Below are 26,460 nucleotides of genomic sequence, written 5' to 3'. Positions count from 1 at the left end.
GGAGATGATGCACCCTGGAACAGTGAATCACATGTGCTCTCAAGGCTTGAACAAGCAGACTGTCAATCTTTTTTCTAAAGATGCGGTAGTGTAGACAAGCTTCAAATATATGATGAGAATGCAAAAAATTCTCCCCACCTCAATTGAAATTTAGTACAGGTTTACAGTACCATATATATATATATATATATATATATATATATATATATATATTTAAACTGTGCACTTATTAGGAAAAACATTCTGACTAGAACAGGACATCGGCTAGATTTTAATAGTTCAGACTCAAAGATATGTCTAACTCTCTAGAAAATATGGGTGTGATTTCTTGAACAAACTACCAGACACCAAAGCATTGCACAGCAAGCATACACTGGGAAGGTGTCAAAGATTTTGGTTATTTTACATAATAACTGTAGTTTTCCACAGCAGAAATAACAATATCCTTCATGATCTTTAGGCTCAAAAGATAGCCTACTCTACATAGGCATCCAGAAACATCTCATACCACCTTGCATGAACTCTGCCTTGAGGGCAGAAAGACGACCAAGGCTGCACAAGAGACACAAGCTTGGCATCTTTTTTTATTTATTTTTTTTTTTTTAAAAAAAAAGGCCCCCACACAAAAAAAGACCTACAATACCAATATTGTGCCTTGCACTAATGTACATAAGCTTCTTCCACCAGCAAGGGAGAGCTCAAAGCCACAGAATTCAAACTGAAGTTTCACAGCACAGATTCATTGACAAGTTAGTGTTTATCCCAGCAACTGAAAAACACATTTTTAGATATTGACTGTAAATACTGAGACTTTAGTATTAGCATGGTTCACACAAAAACGCACTCAGGAATTTAAAAAGGAACAATTACCATTACCACCCAAGTAATTGTTTCATATTAAAATGTTTTAGATTCATGATTAAATAGAACTTGAATAGCCTGTAAATCTTTAGGAATGTGTAGATCTATGACTATTCTTCGTAGAGTTTATGAGATAGGAACTACTTACAAGTACTTCACAGGAATCAGCAATGACCTCATATAGTAACACAACAGTAATTTGACCATTCAGTCACTTTACTGACCAGGCACAAACAAAAGCTACTGTTACTTGTTCCATTTTCTGAGGCTGCTGAGGACAATTAGGGTTCATTAGAGCTGTTCGGGCCCTAAGGAAGGGTAGAGGCAGAGCAGGGCAGTGCTGCAACAGAGCTGTTCTCCCTTCATTATCCCCCCACGACACACACACAATTGTCTATAATTCACTACAAGTATTCTGGCTAAATGATGAATTTGTCCCTGTGTGAATATTCAGTGCTGATTTGCAGTGGCGACCATAACGACTAAAATACATGCCCATCTTGAAAAAAAACCTATCTTGTACGCTCTAATGTCAACTTTATTAGGGTTTATGGGATGGAACAGTGGCAAAAGCACCCATAAAACTCTATTTGAAATTCCTGAGGAACTATTTCATATTCAAAACATTAGTGACAGAGATGTCAAAAGTCTTATAATATGCATTTGTTTACACGATTGCAACTGGAGAAATGCTACCAATCCCTAATTTTTACTCCCTTAGCAGGGGTGTCAAAAGTTACAGAAGGTGGAGAATCTAATCACAAATTGCCATCATTTATTTATTTATTTAAAGTTTCTTCAAGTAATTCCTCTGGAATAACTAAAACAAACAAGGTCACTTGACTGTTACATGGTACAGTTCAAAACTGTTATATTGCATGAAAAAGAACTCAAGAAATAAGGGGAAAATGGCTCGGGGAGATGCTTCTTTTCATGCTTAGCACTGTACTTTAACAACGTACACACTGCAAGATACATATTTCAAGGGAAAGCAGCTACATTCTTTTTTTTTTTTTTTTTTTTCCCAGAAACAAAAATATTTCTTTTGAAAAAATGAAACAACAAAAATCTCCACATCCCTATTTCCCCTGTCATACATATTCATTATCTAGTTGCACTGGAGTGGGGCTTGGAAACAAGCCAAATACGTGCTGCACATACACTCAGACCCTGAGCCCCTGGCTACAGGGAGAGATCAAAATATTGCTCATATTTTTCTCCCCTAACATAATTTCTCATGCCATTCTGCTGACTGTTGAAGAGGTTTTAAAGCCTCTCTCCCTTCATAACATATATGCTGTCATCTCTGAAGAATATATGCCAGCTACAAATAGGAACGTGGGCCTTCAGAGAAAGCTCGAGGTGGAGAGGAAAAAAATAAAAAAAGAAAGGACTTAAGGACTTGCTCATTTGTAGTAAATGAGAGAGAGAGCACAGTGGAAACTTTGATAAAGGTAGACAGCCACTTCTAATTGCCTTAACCATTTTGAACCAAAATCAGTGCTGAGCACCATTAAAACAACCAGACATTGACTGCAGAGGATCAGGGGCTGTTGTGGAAGCACTGAAGTCTGGTGCATGGTGGACAGCCTTCACAAAAGGAGAAGAGCAGGGGCCAGCACTGCCGGTTCCCTTTCTCTGGTTCAAAGCAGAAAGTCATTAAGGCCATCAAGGGCCTTAACAAGCCCTGCTACTAGGGTGCTCCGTAACACCAGGCTAACCATTTGCTCTCTTCCCTTCCCCTGGTCATGCTGTTTTGTCTGTTTGGATCGCATGCTTTTATCTGATCCACCTGTACAGAATCCCCATACTGCCAAACTTGAGAGACCTCCTTTTCATTTTATTTTTTTTTTCTAGGTCTTACCAACACATTACAGCTACACCACCAATAACAATTTGAAGATACTCATATTAGAGTAAAAACAAACTTTTATATATCTTTTATCAAATCCTAAGCCTCCAAAAACCCTTTACATCTTGAGCATATCACAAATTAAAACAGCAGAACATTTTTCAAAGCTTGACAACTCCTATGTTATACTTTGTATTTCAAATCAGTTCCAAAAGCTTTGAAATATATTAATTTTACCTGTAAATTATTTAAGTTTGTAGTGTCATTCAATTTCTAATGTACTTATACACCAGAAATGCTTTGAAGGGAGAAAAGAACCACGAGAAAATATGAATTCAAATAAAGAATTACAATTTAATATGTAGTAGTTTCATACATTGGTGAAAAAATGCAAAGAGCAATATTAAGATGAAATTAAAAGTGTTGTAAGTAAACACTCAATATTTTTGTTTACAGAATCATTAACTAAAGGAAGGAGTGAGATTTGTAAAGGAAGAGGAATTAACATTTGTTGACATTCTACTGCTGTTAGTTTTTATGTAAACTCAAAGCAATTAAATTATGTTTAAGACATTTTTTCTGTTAGTAGCTTCCATTTACATTCCTAGAAAAAGTAATCCAACTATTTTATTGCATTGTTGGGAGCCCTGTAGCAACAGACCAAATATTTAGCAACAGCTCTGTTTGCCATCTCTAGAGCTGGAAACCAAAGACTTGAATCAATTTAATTGCATCAGTGTTTCTCAGCAAACCATACCAGAATGTGTTGTTCTTGACTTTAAAGGGCCTATTCCTACCTCCCCCCACAGCAGTCTCTAAATAAACTGATAAATCCTTTTTCTGTAGCACATGAATTATCAGTAACTTCAAAATAAATGAAGACAAAAATGGTTGAATATTTAAACATGTAGCAACTCCATCCCATGATGGATTATTTCAGAACAAAATTCATTTTTTTTTCTTTGATATCTACTACTGCTATAAACTTCCAGTTTATCATATAACATTACAATTTATGGTATAACCAGCTTGTGTACTGACTATAAACTCTTTGTCAATGCCACTGTAAAGACTTTATAGTCCATAAATAATAGAAGAGCGATAGTATCTATCCTTCTTATTTTGCCCAGCATATCCAGAATATAGTACTCTAAACATGTCACAGGATTCACTTGTTTTACATACATTATAGGTTATGTAAAAAATAAAAAGGTAAATTTCTCTGAGTATTTGGTTTACACAAAACTCATTCAAATAAATAGAAAAGTCACAGGTGGGAGTCTGCTTTTGGATGTTATAGCCCAGGAATAAAAGACACACACAAATAATAACAATACTTTATTTACTGTAGCATTCACCAATAGCCAAGAACTTAAAAAGTAATAATAATTTTCAATATCCTAAATTATTAAAGAGAAGATGGGTTTTCTTCATGTAGAATTGATTAGGGAGGAATTTACTGAGTATTCTGCATGCAGTTTATCACCTCTTCCTGCTTTTTCCATGATATACAGATTTAGTCAAGGTATACATTTCTCTCCCAGTGTAGCAATTTGAAGACCAAATCTGGTATACATTTACCTTTACAACCCAGTGAAATCAGTGTTATTTAGAGGTTTTTGTTCTGATGTTGAAGCAGAACAAAGACAGGCAAAGACCTTTGCTCACATTACATCCCTTTCTGGTGTAAATGACCAACCAGTAGCTACCTTGCCTCAGCCACACCAGGCACAAGAACTTCTCGGAGTTCATAATTCTGGCTTCTACACTTACGTATTCCCATACAGGCATGCTTATTTCATTTTCCATGCTGCTAGCAAAAGATGAGATGGAACTCTTTAAAAACAAGAAATATGAAGAGTGTCACAACTTCAGTCCAAACACCACTTTATATAACTTGTTATTTATAAATAATTATTTACATTGAAGGTCATGAAAAGAAGATGACAATTTGACCCCAAATTCCATGCCAAACTCTTATTCCAGATGTAATGGGCAAATTGAACTTCCATCACTCTCATTTGTAGCCTCGAACATTCTTCCGCACACTAGATTACTCTTAGTGCAAAAAATTTCTGTTCTCTCCCTGAATTAGTTCAACAGTTTTCACATTATACAACTCTCTCCTTATGCACCCCTCATGGCAGGCTGCTCATGTTGTCTCAACAGGGATTTCCCCTTCTCATCAAATTCTTCCACGCATTGCAGCAATAGGCCTTCTAGCACAAAACCTCAATCCATTGATCCTACAAACCAAACTTATTTACGCTTACACATTCCCTTGATGAATCCCTACATTGCGCTTCCTACAAATTGGCAGGCTCATTCATTTATTTTTCTTACCTCTTTTATCAACGCTCAGAACAGTGCATATGAACATCTTCCTCACTGCAAAAATATAACAATGGGGTGATGACCTTTCTCCCCTTCACAGCTTAATAATAATAATAATAAGAAGAAAACAACCACTTGTTCCTCTTACTTTTCAGAACCTGAGCATGTTCTCTCATTGGGCAGGAATGGGTCCCTGCTTGGGTGGTATGTCATGTTTCTCCACAAGATCGCATTCTTCTAGCATATTCTAGTACTAGCTGCCTTTTTGGTGCTGCTGAACCAAAAGCAAGTGATGCAATACCCTTGCGAGTAGATGCAGTGTATCTTTAAATGTTGATGTATTCAAATATCTTTATAGAGGATATGACACAATAAGTCTCAGGTGAACCCTTTGGGAATTCCAGGGAAAAAGCTGCCTAATCTCCAGTTAAACAGACCTATTATCTCTCACTCCCCATGAGAAAGTGAAGCAGAACTGATTTGATTAAGAGCAAATTAACCTCTCTAACACAGCTACCCAGGGTTTTACACCTGTCACTTTAGTATGACAATTTATATTTATTCAAAAAGCCATGAGACAGTAAATTAAACATTGCCCTAATTAGAAAAATGTCATATGTTACAGTAGGGGAGCAAACTGAACTAATTTCAAACAGTTCTCGTGCAAAGTACATTTCAGTACAGCATTAATAAAAGTAGAGTCAATATTTTTTACACAGTCCCATCTGAGCTGAATGTCATCATGCCACAGTTGTATGTTTAAAGTTCTGTCAAACAATAAGGCTGACTGTATGCAGAGTTCACAGAAAACCTAAGTTTATTTAGTAAAAGCCATCAACACCTGAGTTACTTTATACTCTACCACCATTTCTATGCTCTAATGTCACAATATAAACCAGTTCTCTCAACTAGACCCTCCTGTTACATCATTTTTCCTAACGTTATTATTGGGCAGATAAAGAGTAAATTCTTCAGTAATTTACAAAACCATACACTATCAAGTGTCAAAGTTAGATTGTTTCATCAGATAACTGGAATTGAATAGATTTACATATAGATGAGATTCAGTGTTTCCAAAAAAAATCTTAAATTGTACAACAGAAATTTTTAGGCTTACAGAAAAACACTTAGAGATGTTAGAACCATATATAGTAACTTCCTAATTTCAAAATAAGAATAGAAAAGGCTAAGCAGGAAACAAAAATCTAAATATAATTACTTTCTAAATATTTCAGCATAGCTTGATTCATGTTGTAGACTGACATAAATTGTGGAGGTGTTTTCTCTTAGTAGAAATTTCTCAACACCTTGACAGTACTAGAAAGATGATAGACATGGTGAATTTTAGCAGCCATGTATCTTCCTCTTGTGGGTTATTTTTGTTTGGATGGTATTGGGCCATTTTTTATTTATTTTTTTTGTCTCATGTCTAGCTTCTTAACAGCTATAATTCTCTTGCTATCTATAAGCAGTATGTATACTGTAACAATGACACAGGTAACGACCCTTTAAATAAATAAATATTACACACTAAGTTCTTCACAGCTACTATGAGGAAACAGTATTATAATAAAACTATCTGAACTCTAAAAAAATAATTTAGGCCAATATTTTCAGTACAAATACTGGGTATACACATTTCGCTTAGCTTGCTAAATTGAGGTGATAATTCTTCACAAGTATATAATGTAGATGTTCTAAATTATATAATACAGACGTAATGTATTAATGTAATGAATGTATTAATCATGTATTATCTATATGCATATAGATAATATATATATATATCCATCCCAAAGAGTCGTGGTGAATGGAGTTAAATCCAGTTGGAGGCCAGTCACTTGTGGCATTCCCAGGGCTCGGTACTCTTTAATACCTTTATTGATGATTGGATGAGGGCATCAAGTGCACCCTCAGTAAGTTCGCAGATGACACCAAGTTAGGTGCGTGTCAATCTGCTCGAGGGTAGGAAGGCTCTGTAGGAATATCTGGATAAGCTGGACCGATGGACTGAGGCCATCTGTATGAAGTTCAACAAGGCCAAGTGCCAGGTCCTGCATCTGGGGCACAACAACCCCAAGCAGAGCTACAGGCTGGGAGATGAGCAGTGAGAAAGCTGCCAGGCGGAGAAGGACCTGGGAGTATTGGGGGATAGTCAGCTGAATATGAGCCAGCAGTGTGCTCAGGTGGCCAAGAAGGCCAACAGCATCCTGGCTTGCATAAGAAGCAGTGTGGCCAGCAGGGCTAGGGTGGTGATTGTCCCCCTGTACTCGGCTCTGGTGAGGCCGCACCTCAAGTACTGTGTGGCACCAAGATGGTGAGGGGTCTGGAGAACAAGCCTTACGAGGAGCAGCTGAGGGAGCTGGGTTTGTTCAGCCTGGAGAAGAGGAGGCTCAGGGGTGACCTTATTGCTCTCTACAGGTACCTTGAAGGAGGCTGTAGTAAGGTGGAGGTTGCTCTGTTCTCCCATGTGCCTGGTGATAGGATGAGGGAGAATGGGCTAAAGTTGCGCCAGGGGAGGTTTAGGTTGGATGTTAGGAAGAACTTCTTTACTGAGAGGGTTGTTAGGCATTGGAACGGGCTGCCCAGGGAAGTGGTGGAGTCACCATCCCTGGAGGTCTTTAAAAGATGTTTAGATGTTGAACTTAGCAATATGGTTTAGTGGAGGACTTGTTAGTGTTAGGTCAGAGGTTGGACTTGATGATCTTGAAGGTCTCTTCCAACCCTAGATGAGTCTGTTGTTAACTGGCAGTAAATGAGGAATGTTGACTTTCAGGGGGTCACATGTATGATGCTGTAGATAACAGCAAAACTAAGAAGAGTCATCAACAAAAATCAGAAAGAAAAAGTTTTCAGGTATCTGTGACTATAAATGTGAGAAGTTTCATTAAAGAATTCTGCAAACATTCCTGTTTCAGTAGAAACAGGAAGCCTGCTAATATTTTTTGCGCTGCCTAAATGTCACTATATACAGAAAGATCATCAAAATACACTGTCATAGAGAACCACTATTTTTATCTATTATTTTCAAATTTCTAGGAGGTATGCACAAAGGACTTTATAATCAATCTCCATCATAAATGCAAATACATCAGTTTTTGAAACGACCTCGTGTGATGGTTTTACCTTGCTAGGCAGCTGAATTCCACCACAACCACTCTCTCACTCCCCCTCCTCAGAAGGGGGTGGGGGTGAATAAAAGAAAAGAACAGAAACAATTCAAGGGTTGAAATTAGGATAATTTAATTAAAGGAAACAATTATGAAGGGAAAAATATTAAGTAATTTAACTCAAGGGAAAAGGAAAGCAGAAACAACAAAAATCATGCAAAGGCCACATGGAAGTGCAGAGGAAGGAAGTTACTGTCTACTTCCCACAAACGAGTGATGCCTGACCATGTCCTTGAAGCAGGGCCTCAACACCCACAGCCATTATTTGATAGGACAGATCTTTTCAAAATGAGAGCCCACCCCTCCCCTCTTTTTCCATTTTTATTTATAATTTTTATATATTCCACTTTTTATTGCTGAGTGTGACCCCACATGACATCGAACATCCCTTTGGTTGGTCTAGGTCAGCTGCCTTGGTGATGTGTCCTCCCTATCTCCTGCCCTTCCCCAGCCTGCCGACTCTGGGGGCTTGGAGGGAGTCCTTATGTGGTGCCAGCATTGCTCAGCAGCAGACACAACATGGGTGTGATGCCAGTGCTGTTCTAGGTACACGTGCAGAGCACAGCACTGTATGGGCTGCTGCTGGGAAAGTCAACTCCATCCCAGCCAGACCCAGTACACCTTGCCTTTACAGTCTGCCTGCATCGTTAGTTGTCATGGTCGTCACCACTAAACAGCCTTTGGTTTCTTTCTTAACTGTTTTGAGACAATAGCTGTATAGTTTCAAAACCAAAAGACACAGATTAAAGATGTACAGATTATTCAAAAACGATGCATTACAGTCAGTCTGCCTTGTCACTAACCCTCATCTTTAACAGAGATAAAGTTGTCAGTAATATTGCCTCTTTCATTGAATTTTACTCAATTCAAATTCATTTCTATATATTTCACTAATTTAAACTATTTATAAAATATTTTTGCAATAGTTTAGAAGTAGCTGACAGTGTTTGGAGACTACCCTACAAAAATCTCTCTACCAAGAAAAAAACACACAAATATTTCCCTAAAACTATGTCAATCAGCCTAAGTTAAAATAGCATCAAGAACAGCACAACCGGTGTTTTAACTTGGGATACCATCTCTATCTCACCTTAGTCTTCCCATGGGCTGAAGTGCCAAGACAAATTAACAGCTCAGATTGCCTCATATTCATTGCCAGGTTAGCCTGAATTAGAATCATTCAAGTGAGCCAGCTGAAGTTACAGAGGCTTATGTTGCAGTATCAGTTGTCTAAATTCACATATCCCATTGCAATCTCATAGATTTCCCCAGAAAATTTCAGCATGATGTTTTGAAGTTTGATATTCTCATTGCTTGTTACTGTTTTCAAGAAAGCTTCTTGCAAAAATCATTAATAATGTATATATTTTTGAGAACCTGCTTTAGAAATGTCTGCTATTGGGTAAAAATTTCTATTTTCCCTTTGAATGTCTATAACCTGCCCAAATCCCAAAAGATTTAGTAAACTTAATATTAGCCAAAAAGATAGCAGTAGGGTTACAAGTGTCATTTATTTCCCCTCTAAGTATCCAGTCAAAAATCAATCCTCATGTACCTGCAAGTTGGAATTTGTCCTATATTTGCACACTTGGTAACTGCTCTAGCTGCATCGTGTATCCTCCAGACAGTGTATGGCCAAAATGGGTTCTGCTACTGCAATTGCTTTGAAATAGAAAAAATGAATAACAACAGCAGTTCATGTCAAACAGCAGCTATAGCAACAGAACCCAGGAAATAATATTTTTAGAGGATGTTAAATTGAAGTTTGCTTTTAGGTCATACAATTGTGGATCAGTGAGGAAGTGACAAATCAAAAAAGTGGCACCTTATAATTTAATGATTGAATAAAACAGAATTATGGATCATCTGATAAGACATTTAAAACAACAACAAAAAATGTTTTTACATTTTAAAATTTTAGGAACATAAAGCTTTCGGGAAGAAAGGAATAAAATGAAATATAAAAAGGGCATCATCTTCATATGCAACATATGTATCACCAGGAAATTCCAAAGGAAATAGCAGAAAAAAAAAGAGGAAAGATAGGTATATCAACTCTCAGATACAGTAGGTTTGCTATTCATTTTGAAAAAGCAACCACAAAAAAAAAAAGAAGAAACTGTAAGACAAAAATAGCCCTTTACAAAAAAAAAAAAAAAAAAAAACACAAAAAAAGAACATCAAACTCTTTCCCTGAGGTATTTTTTAGCCTATAAAAAACAAGAATTACTGGAAAATTAGACTGCAGGAAAATACTGTAGATGCAATATTAAATTTGTGTAAGAAAACAAAGAGATGGGTGGGTTCACAATATATATTGGACCACAGAGCTAACAGTAAAAAAAATAAAAAACACTTTGTAATCAATAACATCAGAGCACGGGTGGAATGTTCACATGTGTAATACCTGGTGTCCCAAAATAGCACACAGAGAAATAAAGGCCACCTAAATGAAGCAATTAATCTGTTCTGTAAGTGCATTATTCAAGCCAAGGTTTGAACATACTGGGTGATTTAAGACAGCAGTGAAATATATTTCAGAGCTACAGGACTTGGATCAAACCAAGTGCCTAACTGTGTTTATTAAGCTGGCGCCCACTGCCTCTCTAACAACAAAATATACACAACAGCTGAGCTGATACTTTTTTATTTATTGTTTTTGTTTTGTTTTTTGAGATTAAAGAAGACAAGCATGCATTCAGCTCAACCCCTCTGGAAATGAATTCTATGAAGCAATTTGTTCCTAGGTATACCAGACTGCCGAACAAAGACACTGGATGATTCGTGATGCCACCACAAGGGAGATATAGAACTCCATGGGTACAGGTGGGAAGAAAGGATACAGCAGAATCTGAAGTAATCAGTAAACCATGCTTCATAGCAGAGCTTTGAACATCTTAAATCACGTTCACATCCCCCAAAAGACAGCTTGATCAACGTGAAAATATCTTGAAAATTACGAAACAGATAGAATGAACGTGTCATTTTTGTTTGCCTTGCCAAGTCTAGAAAAGTCTGAATCTTAATAAGGCATCAAGATACGGAAGACATAAGACAGCAATGATCCATCTTTACTGCCCAAATCTGTGAGCACTGGCTTCATATGTGTACTGAAAGATTAACAATTAGATCATATGAACCACATATGATATGTGCACCAGACATGAAGCACCAAGGCAATGATGCTCTTTGGAACCCCTCAAATGACAATGTGATTGGGAATCAGAGGCTTCCATACTGACAATAAAGCTTACGCTGTAGAAAGTAACAAACTAGCTATTTCCCCAAAATTCATGGACTTGTGCCAGCAGATTATGAATATTGCTGTTATTGATAGGGTTTTAGATTGAAGGCTAATGTCAGAAGACTGAAACCATAGTCAAAGTGTTTTGCAAGGGGATGAAAAGCAAAACGTAGAATGACCTCAAAGTACTTGGATTAGTAAAAGGGAGGAAACAATCTGCCTAATTTATAATTTTGTTATCCTTAGAAACAACTGCAATTAGTCAAAAGCTAAGAGATTAACTTTAATAAAAGAGGGGAAGTGCTGGAACAGAACCAAGAAAAACAATAACTTTTTATGGTTCTGAAACTCTTTAAACAACATGCCGAGTTGCGATTTCAGTATTTTGTGGGATGTATTTGGAATTATATCATCAGATACGTGAATCCAATATGATCCTTCAAAAGCAGAAATCAGCAGTATGCCATATGCTGTATATCCTAAGCACTATTCAAAATAGCCTCATTTCATTTGACAGTACAAAGAACTGTCTGGATTTTGCATCTTTCCTTGGCAGACCAAATAGACTTATTACCATGTTTGTTTCAAGACAGAAAAATCACATCCAGCCTTGTGCTGCAGTCATGAAAAGAATGCAAACTGGAGGAACTCTCCACTTGAGATTTTGGGAGATGTAATATTCATATTATATTTTTATATTTTGGTCATGAAAGGTGAAACCCATACTCTTTTTGAAAGTAAACAGCTTTTCTCAGAGTGTGCAAAACCCAGATGCTAGTGCATAAACTCATTTGGTGATTTAAAAAAAAAAAAAAAAGCTTTTAGCACAAGCTAAATGCAAATAATGAATTTTGGATTTTTTATTTTTTTATTTATTTATTTATTTTTTAAGAAAAAGCAAAATGCTAAAAATCTATATTATAGTCACAACCATGGTCTCTGTGGGCATGTGGTCCACAAACACGTGACAATTACTGTTTTCACAGTTGACATTTCAGACTTTCCACTAGTTTCGATGTGTTAGTCAATGTGATGTATAACGTGGATTATTACTGTCCAGTAACATTGATCATGTCCTGGAAGTTCTCACTTAAGCAAAACTTAAGAAAACTTTCCTGCATTTGTAACCTTACCAACGCAGAATATTTTAGATGTTGAAAAACAGTGTGTGATATGTAAAGCCATGCATTGTACTTGAGTTGTGAGACCAGCAAAGAACTACTACTTCCATCCCAACAGCTCTCAAGAGACTGAAGCAAGATTTAATAAGCTAAAACAAAACATTTTTATTGATCTGCATTTGATTTAAATATGGCTGTGCAGTACAAGTCTTATATGAGCCTAAGAGCACGCCTGTGCTTCCTGACTGAACTGTAGTTAGTGTATTAGTAACTATAGTTAGTGTATTTGCATGCCCAGAGACCTACCTGAGAAAAATGACTGCATCCTGATATCAACCGCATTTCAGTCACTGTTCCAGAAGGAACAAATTTCAGTTCCCAGGATACTGACTCAGAAATAAGGTAAATTAAATTGCTGTAGTAAGGTAAAGAAGTAGGAAGCCAGCCTTATACTGGATGATTATAACTTGGGAAGCAGTAAAAGGGGTACACATTGCTGTGGTGGAAGTCAGGAGGAGCTCACTGAAATTGCACATAGATCCAAAACATGATTATGAAAGTAAAGAAACATACTGTGATAGAGTCATGTATTATAGCAAAACTTACCTGATGTTGCAGAAAATGACTCAAAACAGTAAAAAGACCTCTTTTCTATTGCATATTGAAGAAAGATGTAAACTCACCTCTGGTTCTCCAGAGAAGACGGCAGTTCCTGCTTTCCCCCAGTCTAACAGCAGACAGAAAGGAAGCTATAGGGTATGTGGAGCAAACAACATAACCACGTGCATCCGTGTGAAAGGGGTTGATAGATGCAACCTCCAAAATGGTCATCAGTACAAGCACCTTAATCTCCTGGAAATCATCATTAGGATACCATAATTTCCTGCCAGAATAGTGTTTTACAGCTAGGTCTACCACCAGTAACAGGGATTTGTGTTTCTGGTAAGACACTGTGGCCATTTTAATGGGACACACCCCAGTCTGGCAAACCAACAGCTGTTCTTGGTTGGTTAATAAGAGTTTTGGCTACTATCAGATTAAATTGCTGATTACTTTGTTGGTGTTGCTGGTATTTGGCTACTATCAGATTAAATTGGATTCACACTGGTGACAGAAGCATAAAGAGAATGTTCTCTGAATCCAGAGCATATATATTTTTAATATGGATCCTCACAGTTAATAACTTAAAACCACATACAGATTAAAAAGCTAAAGTTAATACTGTGCTTATATTGAGAGGCTTATTGCTTTTTCTTATGAAAATTTAAGTTGATTGACCAAGTTTTCAATTATTCAATTAATCAATTTAATCTAAACAGCAGGAAAAAAAATCCCATTGGTATAAACTAGTACTTCTGACACATTTTTCTTAGGTACACCATTAAGAGGGGAAAATTGGCAAATACATCTAATTACATATTGAGGTTTGGGGACTTCAGGTTTTCAAGGGACATATGATTGACTGCAGTATATAAGAAATAAATTTTGGTTAAACAAACGAGTAAGGAAGAAATGTGGGGCCAGGGATAAGAAAGTGGGAAAGGAGCAAACAACAACAACAAAAACAGTTATACAGAAATAAATGGAGTGTAGATTTTTGTAAGTAATGAAAACAGATTTTCAAAATACCTTGTGGCAATTCTAACAAAGGGCCACAGAGTGGTATATTATTACTCCTTACATGAATGATCTACTAGGTCTACAGCTGAGGGCAAAACAGACAGTGTTATCCATTGCAGAGTCTTTAATGAGACAATGTGAAGTTCAAGTTGCACACCACACAATATTTTTCTCCTCTGTTCAATCTATATTAAGTCGATACTCTGCTAAAACCTAACATTTGTTGCATTTTTCCAATTTAGTTTCTGTCAATGTCCCCTAAAAGTGCTGAGCCCATCAAACTGACATCACACACACAAATTTCAGTAACAGTTCTGTAGTGAAAATGCCATTAAACAGAGACTGTGCTTTGAGGAAACAGCTCAGCTTCTCATTCACACTACATCTGTTAAAACTTGTCTTTTCATCAGGAACTGAAAAAGTATACAAAGATGCACACTACAGCAATGCTCAGAGGCTCCCTTCCCTTTTTATTGATAGTACAGCAGGAAAGAATAAGGAGCATTACAGTAGGTGTCTGCAATGAAGACTAACCAAAAATTTAACCTAGTATATACAGAACAATTTCAACAGCTGCAGAACTGCTGCATTACATGCACAGATGCTTCTAGTCCCTTCCTCTTAACTTTAAACTTTTGTTTTTTGAAGGCTATTAATATCTCAAAGTTTTCTATCTAATACTTCAGCTAACTACACAACCAAATGGTTTCTGTTCTTATTTCTCGCTCCATCCCCTCCACTTTTTTTTTCCCCTGAAGTTTTTAATTCTGTAAGATCAGCATGTAAATGGCCGCAAGCCATTTTAGAGGATACCACACAAAAGCATGTTGAGGGGGTGGGAGAATCAGCATAGCTTGTTCCTCTTCCTTTACCTTAGCACCAACCCAGAAGCTGCCTTAACAGGAAGGCTTATATTGGCTTCTGCAAACTTAGAAGTCATCAGAAAGCCAGAGAGGTTTCTAGATCACTCCCTTCTTCCCTCCCTCACCCTGCAAAATTATACCTAAACCTCTTAATTCTGTTTAGCCCAAGAGACCAAGAGTTTAACAATAATAATGCTTAAAGCTTAAACACTAAGTTCCTTAAAAGTATTTAATGACATCTCTTTTAATGAATAGAGAATATGAACATTTATGATTTCTCCTTTGGAATAAGTTTCTATATTAACTACACCTTGACTTGTTACAGGTCAAAAAGAACGTGTATTAATATGAAGACAACAAACCTAATAGTCAGTTAGGCAAATTATACTTTTAAAATTGGTTGAGAAACAGTGGGCCCCACTGACTGCATTTTGTCCTGATTTCACAGGATATAAGCTTCAGATACATCTGAAGCAGAGTTCAGGACAAGAAAGAAAGGAGGCAAATCTCCCAAGTCAGCCTAAACACCTATCTAAAGCACACAGAAATCCAGATCACACAAAGTTCAAAGGCTTATTGGAATGCTCTAAAATCTTCCCAAATAGCAGTTGAATTCAAAGAAAGACAAGATATAATGAATTGAAATATATTTTGTGCTATAAAGAGGGAAAAAAAAAATTGAGTCAGATGGAAAATATTTTCTGGCATCATGTAAGCTTTTGTGTTAAAACATTACAGAAATGATCAACCACAAAACACATAACTAAAATGAAAATAAAAAGGCAAATTAAATGTGAAGAAACAGCTTAAACAATAAATCATGCCTTGCATGCACATTTAGAATACCAATACCTTATCTAAGTCTCATCCACTAACACGTTCTGTACTATGTTATCTTTCAGATAACAACTTATTCATTGGGACAGACAAATTTGATATATATCTTCCAGTTCAAGCCAATAGGGAGACTCTGCCAAATTTTCCTGTATGAATCACAACAGTCATGTTTTTATCAGACCACAGAATGTTAGACAAAATGATTACTTTGATAATACAGCATAAAGAAAAATAGGTCAGTTCTTGAACATTTTTAAGATAGCGCAAAATCTATACTGATTCACTGCAAATACTAAGTAGTTGTATTTAGATGTGAGAAGACTTGCACACAAAACCTCACCAACTCACAAAATAACTAATAAAACCCAACCAAGTAGCAATATGTATAAAACCTGGTATGACTAATGACCACAGACTGATTTTGGTCCCAGTTTTCTTTTTGATTAAATAAATTATGTTTTAAACTAAACAGCATGTAAAGAGGTATATCTACCAAAAGATGCTTAAATATTTTGGGGGGACAACATCTGACATAAAAGGATTAGCAACAATTCATTTTTTATGCCAGTCAAACAAAGAGTTTCTGGATTCTTAATTGGTACTCCAAATTGAGAAGAGTGGAAATAACTCTAAAATATGAAGCATCAGAGAAGTTCCATTTCTACATTTTAAAATAAATGCTTCTGACCCCCTCCCCCCCACCCACATAGGCTAAGCAGGTTTTCTATAGGTAATCTCTATACATTAGGAATATATTTAATTTTTATTCCAGGTTTCTTCTATCCATTCAAACTGTGCCTGTTCTGCAATGCAGTAGTAATTACTTCTACTGTATGAGTACAGTCTTATTCCCCATCTTCCTCAATAGCATTTACTGTGGCAACTGAAAAGATGGTAGACTTGTTTATCTCATGTAGCTATACCATTTCCGTAAGGAAAGATATTTTGCTGTGATGGTGCAGTAGTACAAGGGAATCAAAATGATGCAACATCTCTAAAATAATGGAGCAGGCAAAGGTCAAGGATTCTTACTGAATTTGAAAGATTACAGCAATAAAGGTTTTAGAAAGCACTCTGGAAGTTGTATGGAAAGGATATCACTCTCCCCTAAATTTTAAAACTATAAAAGCTAACCTGCTGCACCACTAAACTGCAGCTTTTCCAGTATAAAAATAAATCTTAGAATTCACGTAGGAAAGAGGAAAACGGGATGGAGAGTGGGAAAACATCATTATCAGTCTCTTCACCCTTATTGACATAGGAAAACATGAACTCGATCCACAGAACATGACAATCAAATGAAGCCATACACCGGGGGGTTTGGTTCCTATTGGTTGATGTCCTTTATGGGAATGTTTATCTTATCTTTTTCTTTAAGAAATTAAATGTCACCTTTCTCTCATGCCTCTACCTGTCTCAGGAGATGGGTGGGTTCCAAAACCATCTGTACTTAACTCCCCAGCAACATATTCTTGTTGTCAAGCCTACATGAAACCGCTTGAGCGGACAATATTGAACAAAACAAGTTCTCTTCATGGTTCTTAAAGAAGAATGAGATGATGGAGAATTTTGCCAAAGTAAGCACATCTAGATTTTATACAATAAAACTCCAACATCAACTTTTAGCAAGAAGCAGCTTCACGCTACATAAAGGTGAGGAAAAAAATATTTTATAAGATAATAACTAAAAGGAGAGGAATTTGAAAAAGAAACAAAAAACTGCAGGAAAAAAACAACAACACTCTCAGCATTGCTTGTGGTCTAACAGGAAGGTTCACAGTTTTATAAGGCAGAAGGTAATGCCGTTACAATATTAGATAGAGACAAACTACTTTGCCTTCAGCCTCAGTTTATCCACAGAGGAAATGGATTATTGCTCTGAAAGCTACAGCAATTTCTCTTTATTGAAAGCATTCACATTAAGGTAAGAACAGGCTTATTTATATGTTTCAAGCTTATTTATAAAGCAAAAGTAATGTTAATGCATTTACCTCTTAAGAGTGTCAGGAAGAGTTTATTATTGTTAAAAGAGTGAATTCATAAAATGTTTACTGATGTTAAACTTGTTTTGCAATCAAAAGCTTTAGTTGCCATACTGAGCACAAAAGCCTTATTAATAATGTTAAATCTTCAATTTAGGATGAATGGATTTCTGCTCACCATGCACAACTCCAGTTAAGATGTGATTTCAATCAGAAAAACAAAACAAAAAATTGTGATCCTATTAAATTAGAAAAGATGGTCTTCCTGTTTTGATGTCTACAGCTCCAATACAAACAGGTGTTAACAACCACTGGTGTACATTATGTTCATTAATTAGGACACATTATGTTCATACCTCTGTGGGCATCCTGTGCCAGTGCTCAGTCAACCTCACTAGGAGGAGGTATTTCCTGCTGTTCAGGACAGAATCACCCATGTGCCAGTTTGCGTCTACGGCCTCTCTTCTGTCACCAGCACCACTGAAAAGAGCCAGGGTCTCTCATCTTGATTCCCTCCCCCCAGGTATTTATATATATTGATGAGATCCACCTGAGCCTTCCCCAGGCTAAACAGTCCCAGTTCTCTCAGCCTCTCTTCATATGAAAGACTGGCCTGTCTCTTAGCCATCTTGGTATCCTTGCACTGGACTTGCTACTGTAAATTCTTGTTTTTCTTGTATTGGGGACCTTGTTGGGTTGACACTGGGCAGCATCTCAGCACCATACAGGTACTTGATCACCCCTCCACCAGTGGGGAAATAGAGAGAATAGGAAGAGCAAAAGCAGGAAAACAACTCACCAGTTGAGATAAAGAATTTAATAAATGAAAGAAGGGAGGGGTAGGGGGAATAATATGAAGGAATTATTCAATAATACTTTTTTTCAATAAGATCCACAAGTAGACTGATGCCCAACCACTCTGAGCAATGGCTACCAGTGGTGCTTGACTATCCCTCATCAGGGTAAGCAGCCAGGATGAAGGCTGCGGGCACCCTTTGATCAAGGACAGCTGACAGGTGTTTAAAAGCTGCTACAGCTACCCTTACTTATCTTCTTAGACTCACCTGGCAACAGACACCCTCAAGTTCCTTGCAGGGCTCCCAGGATTTCTTAAGTTCCAGGCTAAGTGCCCAGATGCTCTAGATCTCAAAGAAGCAGTGCCCAGGAACTGGTGTGTAGACTACTGGTGGATAGGTCTGGTGCCTAGCCTTTGGGAATTGCGCTCTGACCCCTCAAGTTAAGCCAGCAAGACAAAATCTATTTCATTGCTGCAACATTGTGTCCTTCCATGCCATTCAGCAATTTTTAAAAATTCCTGATTTTATTTTAAAAGCCTGTTTTTATTAAAGCAGAGTCCATTTTTGCACAAGTTGGCATAACACCTGGGCTGATCCCCTCCAACCTGGGAGACTAGTGTGCAGCCTCTGCAGATTAATCCAGGCAACATATGGGGATTAATGAGGCACAGTCATCATGACCAGTGTTGCACAAGGGAGGAATAGCCTGGGCTGCATTGTTCTTCTTTGGTTGGTATTAACCAACTGGCTTTTACCAGCAATCAATTGAACTGGTCAGCTGCACAGCATGTTTTGCTGATTTTTTTTGTGTGTGTTCAGCATTTGGACCTTTTTCCAACACATTGCTCTCTTCAGGACAGAGAGGTTATTCATTAGTTGATAGCAGAAGCCAGGCAGGCAGTTTACAGATTGATGCTCCTTCTTAAAGATTTTCTATTACACTTTGATGATAATTCTTCATGCTGGTACATGACAAAAGTTGAAAGTTGACAGAAGTGAAATGGTTCAAAGAGTTTAGGTATGAATGAGTTGGCAACACAAAACAAGAACAGCAGGGAAAAAAATAATAAAAGCTATTAGCTGGATAAGTCAAGAAAACCTTCAGTAACATGCAATTTTGGTGGTAAAATTTTCAGAAGCTGTTGACTGACTTGTCAGAAAAAACATATTAAGTTTCTGTGGACTGAGATTTCTAAGCAAGTGAATCACATTCAGAAGTGATAAAAGCTTCCTAAATCTCAAGTGCTTCTGAAACTTTTACCCACAGTCACTTCAGGTCCTCCAGTTCAGAAGTTGATGCAGAACAGAGGGAATATGGTCATTCACAGGGTTTCACTGGTAGGACCATTTATTGCCGCAGCATGAGGCTAAGCATTTTGGCATGCTGGAAGCACAATATAAGGAATGAGTATCTGTAATGAAAGCCCTATCCTTATCCCTATCACCATTAACTTTTAACAGCATCTTGATTGCCAAGGCAAAAGCATCACTTACCATTCACAGAAATCTTAAATTTCAAAGTAGTTATTCAGGTTCCTATGCCATAGCTTATATTAGTCATACTGCATCTCTATGACAGGAGCAAACAGCTTTAAAATAATGTCCAGCAGTCAAGATTTCACTGCATATCATCTGCAGTTATAAAGTATGTTACATGTAGTCAAACAGTACTTCAGCATTTCACAGATAAATACATACACACTTTTATCCTTAACAGCTATTCTACTCTGACAAAAAAATAAAAAATAAAAAAATAAAAAATAGCAGCAGCTTGAGTGGCATTAAAATGAACAGAAAGTGCAAATAAAATTCAGATTTATTTCAGTTTCATTTCTACTTAACTGCAGTTATTCATAACATCTAAATGCACATTCACTGCAGTTTCTAGGTGCAATATAGTAGTTTTTATGCAGTTAAAATGAGTTTATGTACAAGAGAATTGCCACAAGCCAATTCAATACTGCTTTTCACAACCTCTTTTCCTAAGTAAGCTGTATAGCAACAATTCTATTTGTGTTGTGTCAGCTGGCCCACAACTACAAATTCAAAATTACCATGAACAAAACTAGTTTTTTTTTTTTTTTAAAAAAAAAAAAAAAGTATTTGCAGAATCCCTATGAAATAGATAAACACACCACATGCATTAAAAAGAGGAATAATACACAACAGATTATTCTTGCTTTGCTTAGAGACACATTTGCTACATAAACATATATCCACATTCTTAATCCTAGTGCCTTTCTCAATTATTACACCGTAAGATTTTAATGCCCCTCAAGCTCAAATTATTAATCACAGTTTGCATAAGTAACCTTTCATTTGCCTTACGTGCACTTACAATGACATGGAACTATAAAGATACGAAAGGACTTCAAGATACATTTATAACACATTGGAAAGGGCAGTGTTGCTCCCCATAGTGTTCCACAAAGACATTTTCTTTTGGATTTCTCATAGCTCTTTGCATGGTAATTTCAAAGATGAGGGAATAATCCATTCAGTCTTACTTGCAACTTGCTATCCACGGAGGGAAATACAATTTCTAGAATCAATAAGAAATTCAACTCCAGTGATCCCCAAAACCATCTTTAGGAATAGCCTATAATTTTAAGCTCGCTCGATAAGCACATTCTCCTGCATGTGCTTCAGATGCAGCCAGCCCTCATTGAGCACAGGAGTCACAAATAGCAGGTTAATTATTTGTATTTTGGTAGTAATTGGAGACCTCAAATGAGGTTATACAGAGCATAGTAAAATGTTATTTCAGATACTATTCAATACTCTGTATTGAATACTCTGTATTCAATACTCTGAAGAGCTTGCAAAACAGTTAACAGGAAATAAAGGAAACAGATGCCCAAATAAATGAAACAGGTTACAGTGAGGGCCAGGAGGAAGCTGAGACAGGGTTCACTTGTATAGAAATGATGATCAAGAAAACAAGCAGCTCAGGGCACTTAATGCAAAAGGTCTCAAAACCCATAAACCCAAACTCACAATCTCAGTTCAACAGCTTAAAAAAAAAAAAAAGTGGGGGTGGGGGAAGGGAAGGTGGAGGTAGGACAACATGACAAAAGGGGGATGCAAGAAGCAGCCCTGTCAAGATGTTTTGAACATTCTTACTGCTGCAATAAACTAAAATTTGTGCAAAGAACCTCAACTCAGAAAACGAGCAATGGCACCCAATCATTATCTGAGCAGAATATTCAAGTAAGACATGCATAATAAAGTAATTTTGATTCATTTTTGAGAAGTGATGGCATTTAGTGAGATTCAGTAAATTGTCCCTTTCAGCACTAATAACATGTTCATAGCTTTCCCCACCAGACATTCTATAATGGCAATATAATAGGATTGCAATGACAATTAAATGATTGCATATTTTAGGGCAATGGAGGGTATCCACTAGGGCATGAACCATTAGCAAAATGGTAACGTTGTTACAGGAATTTTCATGCTTTGGTACAGCAACTGATAAATCAGAAGCACTGGAAGGGAACAGGTATTCAATTCTTGTACCATCTTCACTTAAAAAGGCAGAAAAATGGAAGGTAATAGTGAAACTTAAAACATTCAACAAAAACTGAAGTTTTCTTTCAGCACTTGAGATACCAGCCCTTCCTTCTCTCCTCACCCCTCAAGAAGAGAGGTTCACTTAAGACTGCTCACAACCTTCACTAACAAACAGTTCAGAAAAGGCAGCAAGGAGGTTTCCTCCTCCTTCCTTCCCCAAATGCCAAGCTATGAACTCTTAAAGGCTACTCTTCATGTTTCCCTCTAAACGAACAACTGGTCTGCAGCACACGCTGCAGATGGGTTAGTAGTAACACCAGCTGTACAGCTGTGCATTTTTGCCACAAATAGCTGAAAGGAGACTTTCATTTAAAATTTAGTATTGGCGTAAAAAGTTTGAATCGACAGCCTAGGAAATAAGACTCTCCATTCAAAGGCAGCAAACAAAACAATGCAAACATCAAACAGTGCTTTGCTTCTGTGGCTCCAGCCTGAACCACAACTGCCATGGCAGAGATGTAAGCTCATCTTCTCTGGATGACAGTGACCTGCTTTAGGATTTTCCTGAGGCTGATATCAGTATGATGTGAAATCCAGTTCAACACCAAAGGAGTAGGCAACTACAGTCTTTTTCCTTCAGTTACAAACAGTTCTTGGGTACTGGGTGGAGCACAGACATAAAGTCTAACACAGAACCTGCTGACAGGAAACCTTAATTCCTTGATACCCAGTTGGAAAACCTCTCCCGAACATGACATCTATTTGTGGAAGTAAGGAAACATGACTGCAAAAATAATAAATGAAGAAAAAAATATTGTGTGTTTTTCTACCCAAATTAATGCATCTAATTTCTGCAGTAACAATAAGGATAAAGCTAATAATGTACCAAATGTAGAAGATTCCCAGAGAGAGTTCAGACAGCATAAATTTGGTCATTGGAATTTACATTTTTAATACTTCCCTCAGATATCACAACAAAGAGTTCAACATTAAACACATGGATAAGTTTAAATGTTGTCAAAACAAGAGTCACCTCGTAGATCTAGTTTACTTCCCCAATGTACAACTGCAGAAAACACTAACATAAGAGAATGCTGAATTCCATCATACAAGAACGTATACACATTTTTCATCCTTTGCTTAAGAAAAAAATGTATTAGAAATAAGTGAAACAACAACCATAGAAAAAGAATAAGGAGAAAAAAATGTATGCATGAGAGAATGTTTTTCTACTTTCTCCTTATTTGATTACAGCTGGAGGGTAGAAACCAAAAAACATTTGTTATATCGCTGCATAATTCCATTTGCAACCATCACTCTTTGATGTGGTAGATATAAGGGTGCATTAGAATGCCTTAAAGTATTTGTTATCCTTTAATTTTAAGCATACAACTACAGACTGAGATCAGCTGACAAAATATTTCATAATAACTCTGAAAGTGTTTTTGCGCATACATAGACACACACGCAGAGTATATATCGCATGTGGTTATGCCACTATTTCACAACCTAGAAAACAAGTCAACCAGAATTAAGAACATTTCATAATAAGAGAGAAAATAACCTACTCATTTTCTGTTTTTGAAATCCAGTGAAATAAAAGAAAGAACTAGAACTTTGACCTGTAGAGTAAGAAATTAAATGTCTGTTCTCTACTAAATCAGTGCAATAATTGTTCATTACCTTTTTCAGAGAAGAGTTTGACTCAGAGCCTACCAAGTTCCCTTTCCAATTAACATAACATCTTCATAAAACAGAATCTAATGCCTGGAATCCTGTTCATCATATCAGTCAGCCCCTTTCCTCCTTTGTTAATGGAAAATACAAATTACAATATTTCAATCAGTATACTGACACTGAAGAAAAGTAAGTCAACAACAATCTTCAGCTCGTCAGGGAGGATCTAAACAAATTAACTTTGCCACAATAGAGAGACATCCTGCTTATTAATGACTAGAATTTGTCTTCGAGAATGACAATTGAGGCTGAAGCCTATACGTTTTATGAAAGCTACACTATGAATAGTGTAATGTAGTGTAGGGGGGCAGGAAACCTACATGGATCTCATCAATAAGATTAAAAGGAAGAGGATGGTCTATGAAATGTGGAAAAAGGGCCTGTCCTCTTGGGAGGAGTATAGATGTGTTGTCAGGGCCTGCAGGGACGCGATGAGGAAGGCTAAAGCCCACCTAGAGATGAGGCTTGCAAAAAGAGATAAAGGATAGTAACAAGGGTTTCCCCCTCTACTCTGCCCTGGTCAGGCCTCACCTGGAGTACTGTGTCCAGTTCTGGGTTCCCCGGTACAAGAACGACAAGGATCTCCTGGAAAGAGTCCATCAGAGGGCCACAAAGATGATACAGGGCCTGGAGCATCTTCCCTGTGAAGAAAGGCTGAGAGACCTGGGTCTATTCAGCCTGGAGAAGAGAAGACAGAGGGGATCTCCTCAGTGTATATAAATATCTGAGGGGTGGGGGACAGAAGGATGTAGCCAACCTCTTTTCAGTGGTTTGTGGGGATAGGACAAGGGGCAATGGCTGCAAGTTAGAGCACAAGAAGTTCCGCACTGACATGCGAAAGAATTTCTTCACAGTGAGGGTGATGGAGCATTGGAACAGGCTGCCTAGGGAGGTTGTGGAGTCTCCTTCTCTGGAGATATTCAAGGCCCATCTGGACACCTACCTGGGCATCCTGCTCTGAGGAACCTGCTTTGGCAGGGGGGCTGGACCCAATGATCTTTTGAGGTCCCTTCCAACCCCTACAGTTCTGTGATTTTTTTTGAGAATTTTAACTCCCCTTTCACACGTCTCTCCCTAACATGCAAAATTTAAGTATTTGAAGTTACATTCTGGGAATTTAAACCTGCAACAGTCTTCCTTGTCTTTTCCTTTGTTCCTCAGTAACTGGAATACCACTAAACTACTTCAGAACTAACAGTATCTCCAGAACCATAATGCTAGAACAATGAACATCTGCTGGCAGTGCAGCCTGAATGGCATTATTTATTTATTACCTGAAAGGAATACATAATAATCTGTACTCCTAGACTTCATTTTTCTCTAAGATAGCTCTTAAAATTTAAGATAACTTCAAAATAAGATAACTATTAAAAATAGCAAAGTGACTAGCAAAAAAACCCAAAGTTTGAAAAAGGTTGTTTCAGACTTATCACATAACTGGTAGACATTCAGGACTGGATCAAGTTCTTTGGCATATGGGACTCCCTGAGAGATGTCAACATGTGATTCTACCTAGCAAGAAATAAAGCTTTCAAGGCATTTAGAGCAGTCTGTCACATTCATCCAAAGAGGAACAGAAATGTGATTTGAGAAGAAGAGCAATTTGAGAGCAACATGGGTCCTTGATGGTTTCCTAAATAAATACCAGGTGTTGAAATAGCTTTAAAAAAAAGGAACAAATAACCCCCAACAAGCACCCCATTTTGGCAAGAACTTAATGGAGCAGATAAAATGATTTTGTATCTTTTCTTCTGTGCAGCTCAGGTTACACATACATAAATATAGTGCATTTTAGACTAAGAATCTAGTTTCTGTAATCATGTCTTTAAAGGACAAAGCCCACTGAAGAACAACAACAACCCATTTAAAAGGAAAAGCAACAACAATACAGGATAAATGCATCCAATTACCAAGACAAATATTGTTTCAAAGCAACTCAAAAACCTTGCATGTAAATCCTTTATCTCTAGGAGAACAAAGTAAATATTTACTGTGTGCCAAATAAAATTAAGATGCATTTGGCACTGAAGGGAGAAAAGCACTTTGAAACATCACATTGCATAGCTGCAAAGAGAAGAAGAGGGTTCTGCAACCGGAAAATACCTTAAGCACATTGTTTCACTTTTAAGGCAATTAATGAAAAAAAATTAGCTTTTGATTAGTTATCCAAATTATTCTTAATTGCAGCAAATATTAAGAAATCACATTATCTTTCCAACAGTTACACTTTGCTAGTCATCAGAAGGGCACCTTGCATACGAGCTGTGCAGTGCCTCTGCTTGGCCACAGAGATACAGGTAGGTTTACTACCTCCAACCCTTTAGTTTCTCGCACAGGAAGCCAGGACTTAAGGACAGAACCCGAACATCTCATAATGTTTTCCAACATTTCTACATCACTACACAAATATATGTAAACACGCAAAAAAAACAAACAAACAAACAAACAAACAAACAAAGAAAACCCACAAACTTACTGTGGATGCTGCGCATTTTGTTTATAATAGCCCACAGAGAGATGAAACCTGGT

This window comes from Aythya marila, assembly GCF_965140915.1.
Source record: "Aythya marila genome assembly, chromosome: 15".
Classification (NCBI taxonomy): Eukaryota; Metazoa; Chordata; class Aves; order Anseriformes; family Anatidae; genus Aythya; species Aythya marila.
This window is presented reverse-complemented; position numbering follows the sequence as displayed.